The sequence below is a fragment of the Suricata suricatta genome, chromosome 2 (genome assembly GCF_006229205.1).
Source record: "Suricata suricatta isolate VVHF042 chromosome 2, meerkat_22Aug2017_6uvM2_HiC, whole genome shotgun sequence".
NCBI lineage: Eukaryota > Metazoa > Chordata > Mammalia > Carnivora > Herpestidae > Suricata > Suricata suricatta.
The window spans coordinates 105,032,952-105,050,197 of NC_043701.1; the positions used below are offsets into that span (position 1 = coordinate 105,032,952).

General features: G+C 43.7%; 1 protein-coding gene across 1 annotated transcript in view; it reads left to right on the plus strand.

Annotated features, from left to right (window-relative positions):
- The window catches only part of TRIM67 (tripartite motif containing 67), a 40,557-nt gene that overhangs the window by 294 nt on the left and 23,017 nt on the right, over positions 1-17,246 (plus strand). The window lies entirely within an intron of this gene.

Here is a 17,246-nt window from a genome sequence, read left to right on the forward strand (position 1 = left end):
TAAATTTCTAAACATAAAGTTACTATGTGGAAACATACCTTGCTTTAAGATATTTGATTAATGTTACCAAATTGCCTTTCTTAGGTGTATACTTATTTTGTCCTAAGAGAAAAATGATGTAAATAATAAAAATGTCATGTAGAGAAGGGCCATGGCAGGATGGGAATAAGGTGGATTATCATGTTTCTAATAATTACTGCTTGCTATTTTTATCACATTATTGTTAGAATCATTTTTAAAAAGAAGATTACAAGTATAGTAAAGTCTTGCATTGCGAGTAACTTGCTCTGCGAGTGTTCCACAAGACGGGCACACATTTTTTGCCAATTTTAACTTGATAATAGAGCGACATCTTGCAATATGAGTAGTCCATGATGCCGATGTCACATGATCACCACTGAGCCAATGGCTCTTGAAATTCGTGTTGATATATGAGTGCTTTGGATTACAAGTATATTTCAGGAACAAATTGTGCTTGCAAAACAAGGTTTTACTGTATGTAGATTTTTATATTTTTAAGTCTAGCTGGGGTTCTGCCTTCTTTCAAAAACTGGTTTGATCTGCATGGCTATTGTCCAACTAGCCCTCATGATTTTGAAGGCATATGAAAAGACCAAGATTTGAGGGCCCACCTATGGCACGCACCGTAGAGTGGGGTTGGATGGGGAGGAAGAGAGTTCAGTAGAGAGAAGTGCTTGGCAAAATCCTTTGGGGAGCTCAGAGTTCAATTACTCTATAGCCGATCGCTGCACAAGAGTTGAGCTGCCTGTTCAAAGCCAAGTGCTATTGAATGGAAATGCATCAGGATTCTCAGAGCCTGTGGCATGGAAATATGTGCAATCTGAGTGAAAGTCTGGATTTTTTAAAACACTTTTAAATGTTTACTTATTTTTGAGAGAGAGAGAGAGAGAGAGAGAGAGAGAGAGAGAGAGAGAGAATGAGTGGGGGAAGGGTAGAGAGAGAGGGAGACACGGAATCTCAAGCAGGCTCCAGGCTTTGAGCTGTCAGCACAGAGCCTGACATTCCAGGGCTCAAACTCACAAACCCTGAGATCATGACCTTAGCCAAAGTCAGATGCTTAAGTGACTGAGCTACCCAGATGCCCCAGAAAGTCTGGAATTTTGGGAAGTTGAATTTTTTACCAACTCTCAATTTATGAGAAATAAAGTAGTAGGCTGGCTTCAAGGAAGCCATCTGCTCCAGGCTGGCTAAGAACCAATGGCTAATCTGTTTAGACTTCTGGAAACATGAGTTCACTCTGATAACTAGAAGCTACCATGTCCCCTTAAACCACCCTCTGTGTTCACATCACCATTGTGGTGTCTTCAAAGCCACCTGGTCTATAGCCCTGCCTTATTCTTGGATTTAATTCCAAGCAGGTTGGTAATTTCAGAACAATTATTCAAAGGAACCCTATGTTAACAACCTTTGAAGTAGATGTTTTGCTTTCCTCATCACGCCACACATTTGGGAAACAGAGGCAGCTTTCAGAGAAGAAGGCACAAATTCATAAACTTGAACTTCTTTCTTTGAAGGCTGTTTATAGAGATAGATGTGTTTAGAATTTAAGAAGACCTTAAAGAATGTGAAAGGACATTACTAGTGATAGGTAGATTTCATACTGTATGCTATGGTGGTCATTCCATGGCTGAGGTATTGTATTTTTAGCCTTCACGGGGAGGTATGAATGGATATTTATGGTGGGTGGATATTCATGGTGATGGGACTTGAGATGCGCAGGTCAACAACGTGGACTGTTCCAGAGGGGAGCTTATCTTTACATCTCTGAGGCAGTCTAGAGAGTGTTGACAAACTGTAGCCCACCATCTGTTTTTTTAAATAAAGTTTTACTGGAACTGAGCCATACTTAGTTGTTTACATATTGCCTATGGCTGCATTTGGCTACAGTCGCTGTTTGGAAGAGTTGAATGGCTCCAATGGAGGTCTGTGGCTTGCAAAGGCAAAAATATTTACCATCTGGTCCTTTGTGGAAAAAAGTGTGCTGACCTCCAGACAAGGACTTGCGACCACAGTGTGGTGTGCTGAGCAGCAGAAAAAGCAGGACCCAGGAGCTTGTTGGAAATGCTAAGTCCTAATAACTCCAGATTTGAATGTTAACAACATCCCGCATTGATTTGTCTGCACTTCATAGTTTGAGAAACTGTGATGGAAGTGCTTTCTGGGCTCCAGGGCACTGGGCCCATCATTCTAACCGTGCAAGTCATTTAAGAAGTGGGGTGGCCCCTCAAGCCTGAAGCTGATACTCAGTAAGTGGACTCTAGGGAGTCGAAGCAGGTTGAATGAGAGAGTCTTACTTAATTACTCTGGCACCAAACAGAATCTGGGTTCTGGGAGACAATACAGTGTTCAAAGACCACCTGGCCTAGAAAAGCAAGAATCTCTGAGGGGTGGAGGTGTGTGCAAAGCTGTCTGAGCCTTTCTGGGCTCAAGCGGGGGTATCACAGAAGGCAACGCTGGACAAATGCTCTTTGCTGCTTCCCTGGGATTGAACAGAAATGGATTTACTGTTTGTACCTTTGGGTTTCCTTTTGGTTGGTGACTTTGTTGTTCTGTAAAGAAGCAAAGAGAGTCTTTATCCATTCTTTAGTCAGTATTGAAGGGCCTGCCCAGGGAATGGTGGAGGTTGGAAGTATCAAAACCATGGAACCTAAGAGGCAAGGGAGAATCCAGGCAGACATGGGAGTGGGGGGCGGGGTATGAATTCACCCTTCCCTACTTGAAATTTCCTCTTGCAAAGCAAAAGCTGTGCAGGATTTTAAGTTTTTCATTTCTAGAATAGATCACTTTCAGCAGATGTTGTAAATTCCGGCCTTCTCATTTTGCAGATGAGGAACTTGAGACCCAGGGGCTTGCTACGGTTGCACAGCAAGCTGTGAAATGATTTTGTAAAAAGAAAATCCTTTAACTTTCTTCATTGTACCTTTTTATTAACTACAAAAATGTAGCAGAATGCTGTGTATGTATCTGAACAAGAAAGGATGTGTACAGCATCACCAAAAGAGTAATTGTGAATAGAAGAAATATTCTAAAAAGTAAGGACAGAGATTGGGACATGGCCCCTCTTTCATTCAACTGTAATGGGGCAGCAGGAAATGGAAATAAAAGGATGTGGAAGAGACCAAGCATCCTGTTTAGAATAAATAGGATAAAAGAGTTTGAGGGTTGGAGGGAATGTAACAGATCACGTCACACCACCTCTTTGTTTTCCAAATGGCTATAGAGGGGTTAAGTGGTTTGGAGGAGAGAGTAGGGAATAGTGTCCAGAAGAGACAGAGATGGGTGAAGTGGGGTTAGTGAGCTCAAGAGTGTGGAAGAGGTCTAAATAACAGACATAGCCAAGTGGAATACTGGCACCTGCCAGAAGACTGGGCCTTGGTCACTTGTCATTTGAAAAATCTGTTCAGACAAAACAGTTTTTGTTTGTTTTATGATTATATATAATATAATATAATATAATATAATATAATATAATATATATATACATAATTCTTTTTAGAGAGTGAATGCAAGTGGGGGAAGGTCAGAGGGGGAGGGGGAAAGGGAGAGAGAAAGAGAGAGAGAGAGAGAGAGAGAGAATCTTAAGCAGGCTCCATGCAAGTTGGGACTTGATTCCACTGTTGTACTCAAGTTTGTAAAATCACCCCAAAACAAACACCAGAGACTGCTAGGGAGACTGAGTCACGCCTGCAAAAGCAAAGGGCCTTTATTACAAGCTTAAGCTCGGGCTCATAGTCTCCAGCCAACCCACTGGCCACGTGGAGAGAGCCCCCAACAAACGCAGGGCAGGGCCTTTTATGCCTTTGGGAGGGGGAGTCACAGGAAATGACGACAGGTGTACAGTGATCCAATCCCTGCCCACCCATCAATACTGGCAGTTGTGGGAGCCAATCACAATAGTTGGAGTATTGACCAATGAGAGTGGACCCAGGATGCCCCACGTGGGGAGTGACTAGGCCACCTCTAGAAAGGTCAAAGGTATCAGCTGGCCTCTCCCGATTGGGCGCCGCAAGAGTTGTCCCTACTTAAGGTGCGCCCTTTCAGGAGAAGCCGGTGCCTTCCCCTTTAAGTACAGGGGAAGGCTGGATCAGACCTGCAGCTGGCGGGGAACTGCTCCCCTGGCCTGCGCCTGACTGCCGCAGGGCGCATCTCCATTGCAGCAGTGCACTGCGACCGTGCACCGTGACCAGCTCCGGGAAGGCTGGGAAGGCCCGGTGGGGAGGGCAGGATCGGACCTGCGTCCTTACACCACCACCCTGGAATCATGACCTGAGTGGAAATAAAGAGTCAAAAGTTCAACCAACTGAGCCATCCAGGCACCTCAGACAGTACATAGTTGTTGATTTTTTTGTATGTTTGTTATTTGTTTGTTTGTGGGAAGCTGCAAAGATTCAGCTGCTTGTCAGCACAGAGCCCAATGGGGGACTCAATCCCATGAATAGTGAAATCACAAAACAACCGAGAGTCAGATGCTTAACGGACTGAGCCACCCAAATGCTCACAAACAGTACATAGTTTTTAAAAATGAGGTCAAGGCTATGTTAAGAAATGTAAGCAAATATTGTCCAATCTCTTATTTTTTGTTAATTGTTTGATTCTGGGTGATAGTAATAAAGGCAGGAAACCAATAAAATATGAATAATCAGATATGAGAGGCCTTTTAAAATGAAAACTATGGCTTATTACCACTCAATGAATTATGTGTTGCCATATCAGCTGAGTGGCTACTAAAAGTGATCTCTAGTGATCTACTTAACTATGGATAAGTAAAAGCTGGTGGTACCTCTTGATCATTAAGTCTTTTTCCTGAATTTATGCCTCTAATGAGTATTTATTCTTCAATTCAACTAATTACGTATTCAATCAAAAAGTAGATCATGAATGTCTAAATCATACCAGGCACCATTCTAAACACCGAGGCCACAGAAGGATGTGTTCTCTTCTCACAAAGAGCATAAATGTAGTCCCAAGAGAAAGAAGATCAACAAATACACAAATAAATAAATTTCTAATATTGGATGATTTCATAGTGGATATCAGAAATTATCTGATATCCACTAAGATGGAAGTAAAATAATGTGATAAAAAAAGATTGAAAAAGCAAGACATGAAAACGGGGTGAGACATGGGCAGCCCTGCCTGGTTCTGAATGCAGCATGTTTCATAGGGAAAAAAACCTAGAACCAGAAGTGAAAGATGCCCAGTGTATTTGTAAGACATAAATGAGCCCCTGTGTTTGGAGCATAATAAGAAAGATGAATAAGTGGCAGAAGCAGAGAGATAGGCAGAGTCTGGAGGACATAACACCTGGCAAATAGGGAACAGGTTAGATTTTATGGTAAATTAATGCAGTGGGAGATGCGGGAGATGTTAAAGCTTGGGAGTGATGTTTATTTATTTTTTTAATATCATCTTGACTGCTGTTTGCAAAATGCATAGTAGGGGACAAGAATAAAGCAGGAGGACAAATTGGAGGCTCTTGCAGTAGTTTGGGCTATAAAGATGGGGACTTGAATTAGGAGAGAGGCAGCAGTGATGGAGAGAAGTTTACATGTTCATACCTGCTTGGGATTCTCTGAGTTTCTTGGATTTGTAGTTTGATGTCTTTAATTGTTTTGGAAAGACTTTCTTATATTGTTTTTTTAGATAATTCTTCTGCTGTGTTCTCTCTCTCTCTTGTCCTTTTGAAGTTCCAATAACATATATGTTAGATTGTTTGATATCATCCTACAGTTCTTGGATGCTCTGTTTTTTAAAAAATCATTTTTCTTGTCTCATTGTGTTACAGTTTCAATAATTTCTATTGACCACTCTTCAAACTCACTGATTCTTTCCTTGGCTGTGTCCTGTCAATTGATTAGCCCATTTCCAGATTTCCTCCCCATTTTCTTAGTTGCTTGGCCCCTTGTCCAGCAATGGAAAGCTTCAAATAGTCTGGACCCATGACTGTTTTCTGCATCTTCCCTAGAAAGGTAGGGATTTTCTCTTTTCCCTTTCTCCAGACACATGGTGTCTTCCCCTTACTCAGAGTGATGAGGTAAAAGGACAGGAGTTACTATCTGTCCCCAGTGGCTTAGGGTTTTGTTCTGGATGTAAAAGTATCCCCATGGAGCTTTGAACTTCCCTGTAGTGACTGTCACAGTCCTCCTTCAACCCAACTTTCGAGGTGCAGAAGTTTCCCCTTTTTTAAATCTAATGGTCCTTTATATTATGTAACTAATCAGGTTTTGCTTTTCTCTTCAGCAGCTCAAATATCTAGAGCCAAATATTTGGTGCATACTTACTAGATTTAATTATGTTACAGATTCCAAGCTTTATTTCTGGCTCTATTTTATGTCCTCACCCTTCTTTTCTACTCTTTAAATGATTCACTATTGAATTCTATAGACCCTTGCAAGCTGCCTTAAATACCTTTTGAAATAGATTAATAAAGAAGCAAACAGTGGCCTACTTGAATCAAACCAAAAAGGATAAGAAACCTCTGGAAAATGTCGTTAAGATATTACCCTACTTCTGAGCAGTGCTCAGTCACTGCTAAAGAAATGCTGCTTGAAAAAAATCAGATCAAGGAATAGGGACCTTCCCAGTCACTGGGATATGTGGCTGCACCCTTTCAGTCCCATATATAAAGAGACTCCAAAATGACTGTGCCTGCTCTCATGATGGGATCATTCACCCTACCTCACAGTCTCCATGGGAACATCACCATATACCATTCGCTTGTTTGGAGGGTGTGATTACTACCTCTTGAATTGGTTTCCTCTCCAAGTATTGCAACCTATCACTGATGAAACTTTGTCCTCCTTACAGTCCAATCTAACAGGGGCTACGCTTGTAGCTTTTAGGGACTATGAAAGTGCACAGAGGGGTGAGTCAGGGCACATTAAAGGCAAGAAGATCCTGCTGGGGGTGGTAGTGTCAGGAACTGTGAGAAGTTTGAAATTTTAGCCTATGTACAATTTCTCAAATCCACTTACTACAATGTCATGTATGAAGGCAGAAGACATGAGACTTGAGTCAGAGATGAAGAATAATTTATCACTCCCAGCAATAACAGTAGTCAAAGTAACAGCATATCGGTGCCAATTCCCTGAGCCCCCATTCACACTGGGTGATTTGAAGAGGGCCATATGCCACCTGCACACACAGCAGGGTGTAATCCACCTGCACACACAGTAGGGTGTATCACAGGAGAGGAAGTGTGAACTTAGGGAGCCCAAGTCTTTTATGAAGGGGGTTCACATGAGGCACTTTGCTCCAGAGAGAAACAGCTCTCTAGTTACCAAGATAGTTGTCTCTACAAGCGTTCTTGGAAAGATTGTCCAGAAAAATGAGCAATCAGTACCTCATGAGTCAGACTTGCTATACATGAGAAACCACGGAAAAATATCTTCCAACATTGTTGTCTCTATAAACATTCTTGGAAAGATTGTCCAGAAATAAAAGCAATCAGCACCTCATGGGTTAGACTTGCAGAAACATGAGAGACCCACAGAAAAGTATCTTCCAATAGGATTTTTTTAAATGTTGAAATAGTTCCTCGAGTGATTTCTCCCTCATCTACTTCATGGGAAGTTACACAGGCCCCTCTGGTTCCCTGAGCTTCTTTCAGCTCGGATGCACAGGACTCAGGGCCACCTGGGTAAAGCAGGCAGGATTCTTACTGTCATTGGTCACGTTTCTTGCTCCTTTAGGGTTTGCCAGGTGTCATGATGATGGTGGTGGTGGTGATGGTGGTGGTGGTGGTGGTGGTGGTGGAATCTCTGTAACGGGGCCTAAATAATGTGAGTTAAAGTTGCACAGTTAAGGTGGCTTTTATTTCTGAGTCTCTTCATGTTTCCTGTAGCACATGAATGACAACAAGTATGATCTCATGGCTCTGTACTATCCAATCAAAACATTCCCTTGGATGAACATTTGTTGGGCACCTACTGTAATTCACAGGCTGTGCTGGGCGCTAGGGATACATATAAAACAGGCCACAGAAGGATCATTTTATAACCAACCTTATGTACATAGATTTAACAAAAGTGGAACAAGTGGGGCGCCTGCATGGCTCAGTGGGTTAAGTGTCCGACTCTTGATTTCAGCTCATGGTTGGTGAGATTGAGCCCCACATCAGGCTCTGGACTGACAACGGGGAGCCTGCTTGGGATTCTCTCTCCCTCCCTCTTTCTTCCCTCCCTCCCTGACATGCACTCTCTCATGCTCTCTGTAAATAAATAAATATATCTTTTTAAAAAGTAGAACAAGTGGCAGTGAGGGAACAGAAAGAAGGCAGTTAAATCTCCCTAGAGTTTCAAACGGGGAAGGGGAAAAGAGTAGTGGGGGGAGACTGAAGAGAAGGAGACGTTTGAGCTAATACCACAAATGATGAGTCTGAGTGTTATCAGTCAGTCAGGAAAGAAGGAACTTACCTGCACAGCACTGTGTGAGGCGTTAAGGATATTTAATGGTAGAGTGGCAGGACTTGACCTATATTCATTTGAAGCAGAGGACCACTGAGAAATATGCCATTTCTGGGGGTTTTTTTAAATAAAAAGGGACCTTCAATTACTCATTTTTTTTTTAAAAGCATCTGAGACTTACTGAAAATGTATTGGATCTGGAGTGGTAAAAGAATAATGGGGATAATTGGATTCCAGAAGCCACAGTTAAGGGGACGTCTAGCTTGAGAGGCTAAGAAAGATTAAACATTAGCTTTATTTCAATTTCAATGGAGAACAGGAATAGCTTGGCTATAATCCTCTAGAAGATTCTTATAATTTTTCATCATTTCCCCAGGTGGTATATTTACGCTGTTTGCCAGTAAAACCTGATAACAAAAACCTCTGAACATTTCAACTTGCTTTGCTCAGCTAATGGGTTAGGGGTGGGAAGAGAGAAGACAAAAGAAGAAGGGGAAGGAGAGAGAAAGCTGGATAAGAAAAAAGATTCACAGGAGGAAGAAGGCAGTGGAAGGGACTGGACCAAAAGTTTGATTAATAGGGCAATTCTGGATTGGTCATTAGCTCCAGCCATTAGATAGACAGGAGGGCTCATCTCTCCACTGAGGCGCAAGAGATAAAGATCAACTCCAGAGCATGAGTAGCTGGTGCTGAAAGTGCATGGAACCAACCTAAGTATGAACCAGCTCAGAGGAGGGAGTCACCCCAGCAGAGACGTTAGGGAGGGCTGCGAGAACGGGGGAGCTGGAGTTGGCTTTCAGAGGACTGGAAGAATTTCGAGGGTTGGAAAGGACGGAGGTGTCCCAACAGAAAGGGAAATGCTATTTTCCATAATTGGATCATGGAAAGAAAACTCTCAATTCTCATCAAACGTGATTGTCACAATGACAATTGTACTGTGGTTCCCAGTGACAGCAGTTGGCCTGATCCTAACGAAGCAGTCTGGGTTACTGGGCGATAAAGAAGCCCCCCTGCCTTTGCCCAGCAAATGTTTTTTGTGCGTTGGCAAAGTCAGGATTCTGGGCCCGGGGGAGGTTTGTGTGCCCGACATCCTATCCCAGGCTTGTCTGGTACCATCCACATATGATCTGAATCACATTCTGCTCTCTGGCTGGTCTTCACGTGAGCATGGGCTGTGCCCAATTTTACTTTTCTGCTTATAGGGCCCTCTCAGAGCCTTTATTACTCTGAGAAGTAATTTATCACAGAGAAGAGTCTTTATTATAACAAGTAATACTCCCTGTAATACTCCAGACAGCTTTACAAATAAAATCCCATCTTGATTAGACTTTCCTTATTTACACCTATCGATGGGGTCTTGCAGCTAACAGAGACTTACCAGGTGTTCGTCTGTATTTAACCAACGTTACATATCACATGCATAAATAGCATGCTCTTTGAATGTCTTGACAAGAACTGTCTTATTTATCTCTGTATTCACAGCACCCAGCAGAACAGCACCCAGCATGCTATGTGAAATATTTATTTAATAAAGGAATAGTGACAATACCAAAATGTATTTTAATATTTTAATATTAAATGTATTTTAATAGTTTAATGCCACAAATGACTATTTCAGTGCAATCCTTATCAATCCGTAGTAAATCATGGAACAGAGTGATTCATGAAGGAGGGGAGAAGGGACTTTGCATTTTCTGGCCCCTCCTATTGAAAAGAGCCATCCACACCTACTGGCATGGCATTCCCTTCTCTCATTATATATGGAAGTGGCATCAGAAACAGTGAGCTGATGCCACGGCCTGACAGAAGCTGGCTGGAATGCTGGTGTGACTTTTCCCAGATTTAGCACTGCTACATCTTTTTTTTCCGTTAAGTTTTTAAATTTTAATTCCAGTGTAATTAACATGCAGTGTAATATTAGTTTCGGGTGTACAATATAGCGATTCAACCATTCTATACATTATCTAAGCACTATTACATCTTGTCCAGAGAAAAGATTGAGCAGAAGTCTACCAAACTGACATTACTGAAATTTGTAGTGCTACAGAAGCAGGTGAATGCAGGAAATAAAAAAATTCATTTTAGAGACAACAATCCTAAAACTCCGTCTCTTGCCATAGAATGACCTTGTACTGAAGGAGATGATGCTCTTCAAGAAACTAAGGCAGCGCACACCTCATAGTAGGTGTTCAATAAAGGAAAGCCACCGTTACCATCATTGTCATGGTGTTATTGTCAGGGTCAAGTGTGGTGTGAAAGGGCTCTGGGTTGATCTTTCCCCGTCAGTCCCCTCGCGGGTCCACTTTACGCTATCGTATTAAATGGATGGCTAGAGGGATCTATCCCAGGATCGCCTGGACCAACCTTCTGGTCCCTCACTGGCTGAAGGAAGGGGAAGGATTTGAACTGAAATCAAAAGGTCTAAGATCAGTTTGGAGCTTTGCGTGTCTCTGGGTAAGTTTTTAATGGCTCTTCACCTCAGTTTCCTTCCCCTTGAAAGGCCGGTGTGGGACGAAGTGAGATGAAGTAAGTAAAGGTCCCTATCATATCTTTGAGGCCATCATTCCTTGTAGTCCTCGACTTCTCTCCTGAAAGTACAAGGAACTTGTCCCGCCTTCGCTTTATGATGTGGAGACAGAGTGTGTACGGTAGGATTCCATGCAGTGAATACGCAGGAAAGAATACATGGTTAGATAGAAGAAAGGAACATACCTAATTTGTTCACTTCTTAGGGCTGCTGAAACAAAGTGTCACAAACGCGTGACTTACAGCCACCGCAGTTTATTCTCTCACAGTACTGGAGGGCAGAAGTCAGAGATCAAGATTCCAGCAGGGCCACCCCCTCGGAAAGCTGTAGGAAAGGAGGCATCCTGGGTGTCTTTCCTACCTTGGTGTACTTCATCAGCTTGTGGCCATGAACTCCCATTTTCACATGGCATTTTTCCTGTGTGTGTGTGTCTTGGTGTCCAAACTGCCTCCCTCGCTTTTTAAGTTTATTTATTTATTTTGGAGAGGGGGTGGCTGCAGAGAGAGAGGGAGACAGAGAATCCCAAGCAGGCTCCACGCTGTCAGCACAGAGTCCTATGTGGTGCTTGAATTCATGAACCACGAGATCATGACCTGAACCAAAATCACAAGTTGGATGCTTAAGTGACTGAACCAGTCAGGCATCCCCAAACTTCCCCTTTCTATAAAGGTATCAGTCACATTGGATAAGGGATCACCCTACTCCACTGTGACTTCATTTTCTTTTAATGTTTTTTATTTTTGAGAGATAGAGAGACACAGTGCAAGCAGGGGAGGGTCAGAGAGAGAGGGAGACACAGAATCTGAAGCAGGCTCCAGGCTCTGAGCTGTCAGCACAGAGCCCCACGAACCGTGAGATGTGACCTGAGCCGAAGCCGGATGCTTAACTGACTGAGCCACCCAGGTGCCCCAGTGACTTCATTTTTTAACTTAACTAATTACATCTGCAATGACCCTCTGCCCAAATAAGTCACATTCTGACATACTGGAGATTAGGACTTCAATACAGGAAGTTTTATGGGACGCAATTCAACCCAGTGGCACACAATAACATTCGTAATCAACGTGGGCAGAGAAATGAAACCAAAAAAGAGCTGATAATTAATAGACAAAAGTTACAAATCCAAGCAACTGTTTCCTAAAACCCTGTGAAAATATTCAGCCACATGCTCCTGACGTTGCAGAGACCAGGCTCACTAAGGTCTGTGGGGGTTTAGACTCCAATTGTGGGTCAAAGGTCCTGTGGTAGGGGAGGGGCCAGGGGTGTTAGGTGGAGGTGCTGGACATCGGCAGGTGTCTGAAGACCCCAGGCAAAGAGCAGGAGAAGGGATGAAGGGAAGTTGGCTTCACAGGAGCCTTTTCATCCTTACCACTTTCCCATGAGTCCTCAAGATAATCACCAGAAGTAACTATATTGAAAATATTAACCAACCAGGATTAGAGCAAAAATTGTTACTGCTTAGCACTGTATGTTAACTACACTGGAATTAAAATAAAATAATAAAAGCAGCAAAAATACATATATATTATTGCTGCATAAGGACATTGTTCTCACATTTAAATCCTGAATTAGAAGGCATTTGGGGGAAAGAATATCAGGCTGTTAGTTTTCATTCTAAAATTGCTTAGTGGTGGAGATTTTAAATGAGATCTTAGTAACTGCCTCACCCTCTGCCCCTCCCCACTCCCATACATGCTTTCTGTCTGTCTGTCTGTCTCTCTCTCTCTAAAATAAAGGGAAAAATTCTATCTTTTCATTTGATTGCATAATATGAGGATCCACTTTTTAAATCTAGCACTGTCCTCCCCCAGACCCATGTTTAGATTTGGTTTTAGACTAGATATTTTTTTTTAAATTTGGGCTTTTTCTCATGAACCCCTGAACTATGAAGAGATAGATATTCCTTGTCACACATACAACTCCTGGAATGGGGCATTCTGCCCGGAGTGACTTTTTTTTATTACTTTGATTTTCTTTGAACTTCTTCTCTCTGCCCTGAACCTTTTTTCGAGATGGTATCATTTTGCTTAAAATCCATGTGTTCTACACTAGAAACATAAATCTAGCATTTCATGATCAAGTTTAAAAGTGATAGTTTGTGGGGAGCCTGAGTGGCTCAGTCGGTTAAGCATCTGACTTCGGCTCAGGTCAGATCTCACGTTCATGGGTTCGAGCCCTGCGTCAGGCTCTGTGCTGAGAGCTAGCTCAGAGCCTGGAGCCTGTTTCTGGTTCTGTGTCTCCTTCTCTCTCTGCGCCTCCTCCTCTCATGCTCTGTCTCTCTCTGTATCAAAAATAAATAAAACACTAAAAAAAAATTTTAAAGTGATAGTTTGAAGGGTACCTGGAAGCTCAGTCCTTTAAGCATCCAACTCTTGGTTTCAGCTCAGGTCATGATTTCATGGTTTGTGAGTTCAAGCCCAACATTTTTTGGGATTCTCTGTCTTTCTCTGTCTCTCTCTCTGTCCCTCCCCTGCTCATGCTCTCTCTCTCAAAATAAGGGGAAAAAAGTGATCGTTTAAGATACTTAGCATACCCGACAAGCATGTTCTGCTCATAATATCTCTACGTGGTTAATGACAAATGCGAACCATGTGATCCTTTTTTATACTAAGCGTCCCCAAAGAGTAAGAAGAGAAATTGCACGAAGGCTCTGATACTTTATTGCATGTCAGATTCAAAGCTAAAATAGCGCTCTAATCCTTGCTTCCGATCCTTGGTTCACTTTATGAAATTCTGTGTCATGTTGTCTAATAAAAAAATGAATTCATTTATTCAACAAATACTTTGTACCCTGGTAGTTCATACAGTCATAAAGCAAACAGAGTAGGGTCTCCGTCCTTTACGACCACACAGTTTAGCAGAAAAGAAAATAAACACATGACGACAGTATAATATAATAAGGTGTAGGGTGTTACAGGGACCCAGAAAGGGGGCATCTCCATAGACTCTGGGAGGGGACTGGAGGGAGGGGACAGGACAACACAGAGGAGGGACACTTGAGCTGAGTTTGGAATGACAACTGTGTGTGTCGGCAAAGCAATGCCGAGGACACATCAGGCAGGTGAAAGGCAAGTGCAAGGGTGCAGAGGTGTGGTGCAGCCTGACAATTGTGCTAAGGTGGCCTGTGTCTGGAAGGGGGCAGCTGCCGCTGTAGCTGTGACAAGAACTGACAAGCCTGAGTCCCAGAGGGACATGCATTTTCCAATTATTCTGAGTCTGGTTCCTGCACATGGGCACCCTTGAGGGCCACTTGGCACTGATGGACCCCCTTGTTAGAATAAGAAGCACCCCTGTGCCCATGGGTATATCTAGTGATTAGAAGCTACTTCCTGGTGATATCAGCCAGCAGGCCTGCCTCTTATAGTTGACCTCAGCATTAAGTCCCAGCCAGGAAGTTTGGTTGGGGGCTCTGATATATTCATAATGGCAGCTTCAAGATCCCAGCTGACAGGCTGGACTGCCCCCCTTGCATGTCTGGGGACAGGAGTTTATGGAGAACTCCTAAGCTGTCAGCATTTGGAGAGTTGGAGTCTGAAGCTGGGTCATGGTTAGGAAAGAAAAGAGGTCTCTTCCTTCCCCATCTCCATAAGGATCAGATTTATCGAAGTGCATCACGAATCATGAATCATAACATAGCTATCTGTGTTTGTTTGGCAGTCTTACCACTAAATCAGTTAGAGTTCTTTGTTGCAAACAAAAGAGTCAATTCTAGGTAACTTGAATTGAAGAGAATTTATTGGAAACATCATGCTTTTTTCCTGAGCACCCGCAGAATCAGCAGGAGCGTTGAGGGCCAGGATTGAAAGCATAGCGGCCGTGAGCACACACACAGCGTTGCACGGGAGCCGCTCATGCAAGCCGGTTCTCAGCTCCTCCCACGTATGCACATACTTCATCACACTAGAAGGTACCTACCTCCCCTATCCCCCTCTCCACGGTTGAGAAAAATGGGATCAGGGAGAGATGAAATGATTCACCCAAGGTCACAGAGTATGTGAGCCGGCATTTGAACCCAGCATTCTGGTTCCAAAGGCTTTTCCAAATCCTAAGAAGCAAGATCAACAGGAATGGTCTAATAGCAGGAGTCTGGTCAGGGAGCAATGGAACAAATATTTATTTTTCCAGGTCTCTTTGTCTCTTTGCTCAATTTTGAATCCTAAAGAGCTGGTGTACTACAGGCCTAGATCAGTGTGTGTGTGTGTGCCCCTTGTGAAGTGGTGTTGGGGCTGATTCCAGTCCCACCAGACTGTCCCCCGTGGGGAAAGGGCAATTTCTCAAAGCAACATTAAAGTACTATTATGAAAGAGAACTGGATGGCCAAAAACAGGAAAACTATGGTCCTGGGTGGCTCAGCTGGTTAAGCATCCAACTGGATTTGAGCTCAGGTTATGATCTTGCAGTGTGTGGGCTTGAGCCCTGCGTGGAGCTCTGTGCGAACAGCTTGGAGCCTTCTTGGGATTCTCTCTCTCCCTCTCTCTTTCTCTCTCTCTCTCTCTCTCTCTCTCTCTCTCTCTCTCTCTGCCACCCCCCCAAAAAAAGAAAGGAAGGAAGGAAGGAAGAAAAAAGAAACAAAAAGAAAAAAGAAAAGAAAGAAAATCATGGCCCTGCACTCACCTGAGAAGCCCTCTCTGGGGACTCATTATACTCAGGACCACCATCAGTGGAATGCCAGCCACTGAGCCCAGCGTTTTCCATAAACACTCTCACTAAAACCCAGCCACAGCCTTATGGGGGCATGTATCATTACCCCATTTCACAGTTAAGGACACAAAGGCTCAGAGAGGGTAAGAAACTTGGTCACATAAAATTAGGGTTTGCATCTCAGACCCTGACTCCAGAGTCCACTTCTAGGAGTCACTGAGTGAACACTGGGCATGGCATCTGAACTTGTGGCCAGTACGTCTTAGAGGGTCAGCGTATTATGCTCCCAGGGACGGAGTTAATATGAAGCCAAACTGTAACCTTGGAAGCACCTCTGTCACCGTCTCCCATCTACCAGAGCCTGAGTGGCTGGCTTAGTGGAAAATCTCCATTCTGAGTCAAGCCAGCCAACATGTAGCTACACCGCATCCATTCATGGGCACACTCCACTGTTGTCTGGATTCACATAGTGTTTATCTGAAACCTTTCTGCAAGAAAGGAGCTTCTCCTTCCCCCAGACCTCCCTCCATTCCACCCACCTGCTTTGGAGGGGTCTAAGGAAAGCAAAGGAAGGAAGTCAGAATAGTGTCTGGCTCTATTTTTCTCATCTGAAATGGGGAAGAATCTAAAATTGCCCAAAGGAATGGGGCTCGGCACCTCCACCAAGGTAGGACCGCTGGAAGGGGCCTTAAAGCTGGGATAAGCCACAGAGGGCAGACCAGGTGAGGCTACATCAGGAATGGGGCATCAGAGCCCCTAGAAATAGAACAAAGTGCAGTCAACAGCTGTTCCCCTGGACCTCACCCAAGGGAGCTAAGACTCATCCCTGCTTTTCTGTTGCCTCAGAGCCCCTGGCACAAGATTCAGTCAATTTACTATTTATTAGTGAACAGTTCATAGACACTATGGAGTGCCTCTTCTGTGCAGGCACAAACTGCTCACTCCGAAAGTCCCGGGCCAGTGAGCAACACCAGCAGGTAGGCAAGGAACTGGATCTTAAGACAGACAGCGATAAGGACTATCACTGGGGGAAAATAAGAGGCCAAGGGAGAACAGTGGAGAAGGGGGTCCCACAAACTCATTGTCTCTTGGACGGCTTTGTGGAAGAGGAGAACTATGAGTGGGACGTGGGTAAGCAGAGCCGGGACTGAGGATGACATTATCGGTGGAAGTGACAGCTGGGATAAGGGCTCGCAGCTGTTGGAGGAGAAGTCAGGGTTGTGGATCTGCTGGAACGTAGGTGCTTGGGTTTCAGGTTAACCCAGGGAGGGAGAAGGTGCTAATGCTTCCAGCCATATCACATGTCTTCCTCTTCTGTGGGAGGCCAACAAATGGTTGTTGAGGCAATAAACCAATGAATGGATGGAAGTCTTGACAGCCAGGCTGAGAAGTTCTGACATTGTTCTGCATGACCCGCAGAAGAGAAAACCTTGAATCCCAAGGGTCAGAGGGAGAGATGTTGTGGCAGAGACAGGATTTTTATAGAAGGAGGAATGCATTCCCAGGTAGAACAGAATGAATCAGGATTGACCCCTGGCTTTATGGTTTACGCAAGATATCTGTGAATGTTCTATTTAGGCCCTTTTGCATTTATCCAGGGGTGCCATAAGAAAGTACCACCAACTAGGGCACTGGGTGGCTCAGTCAGTTGA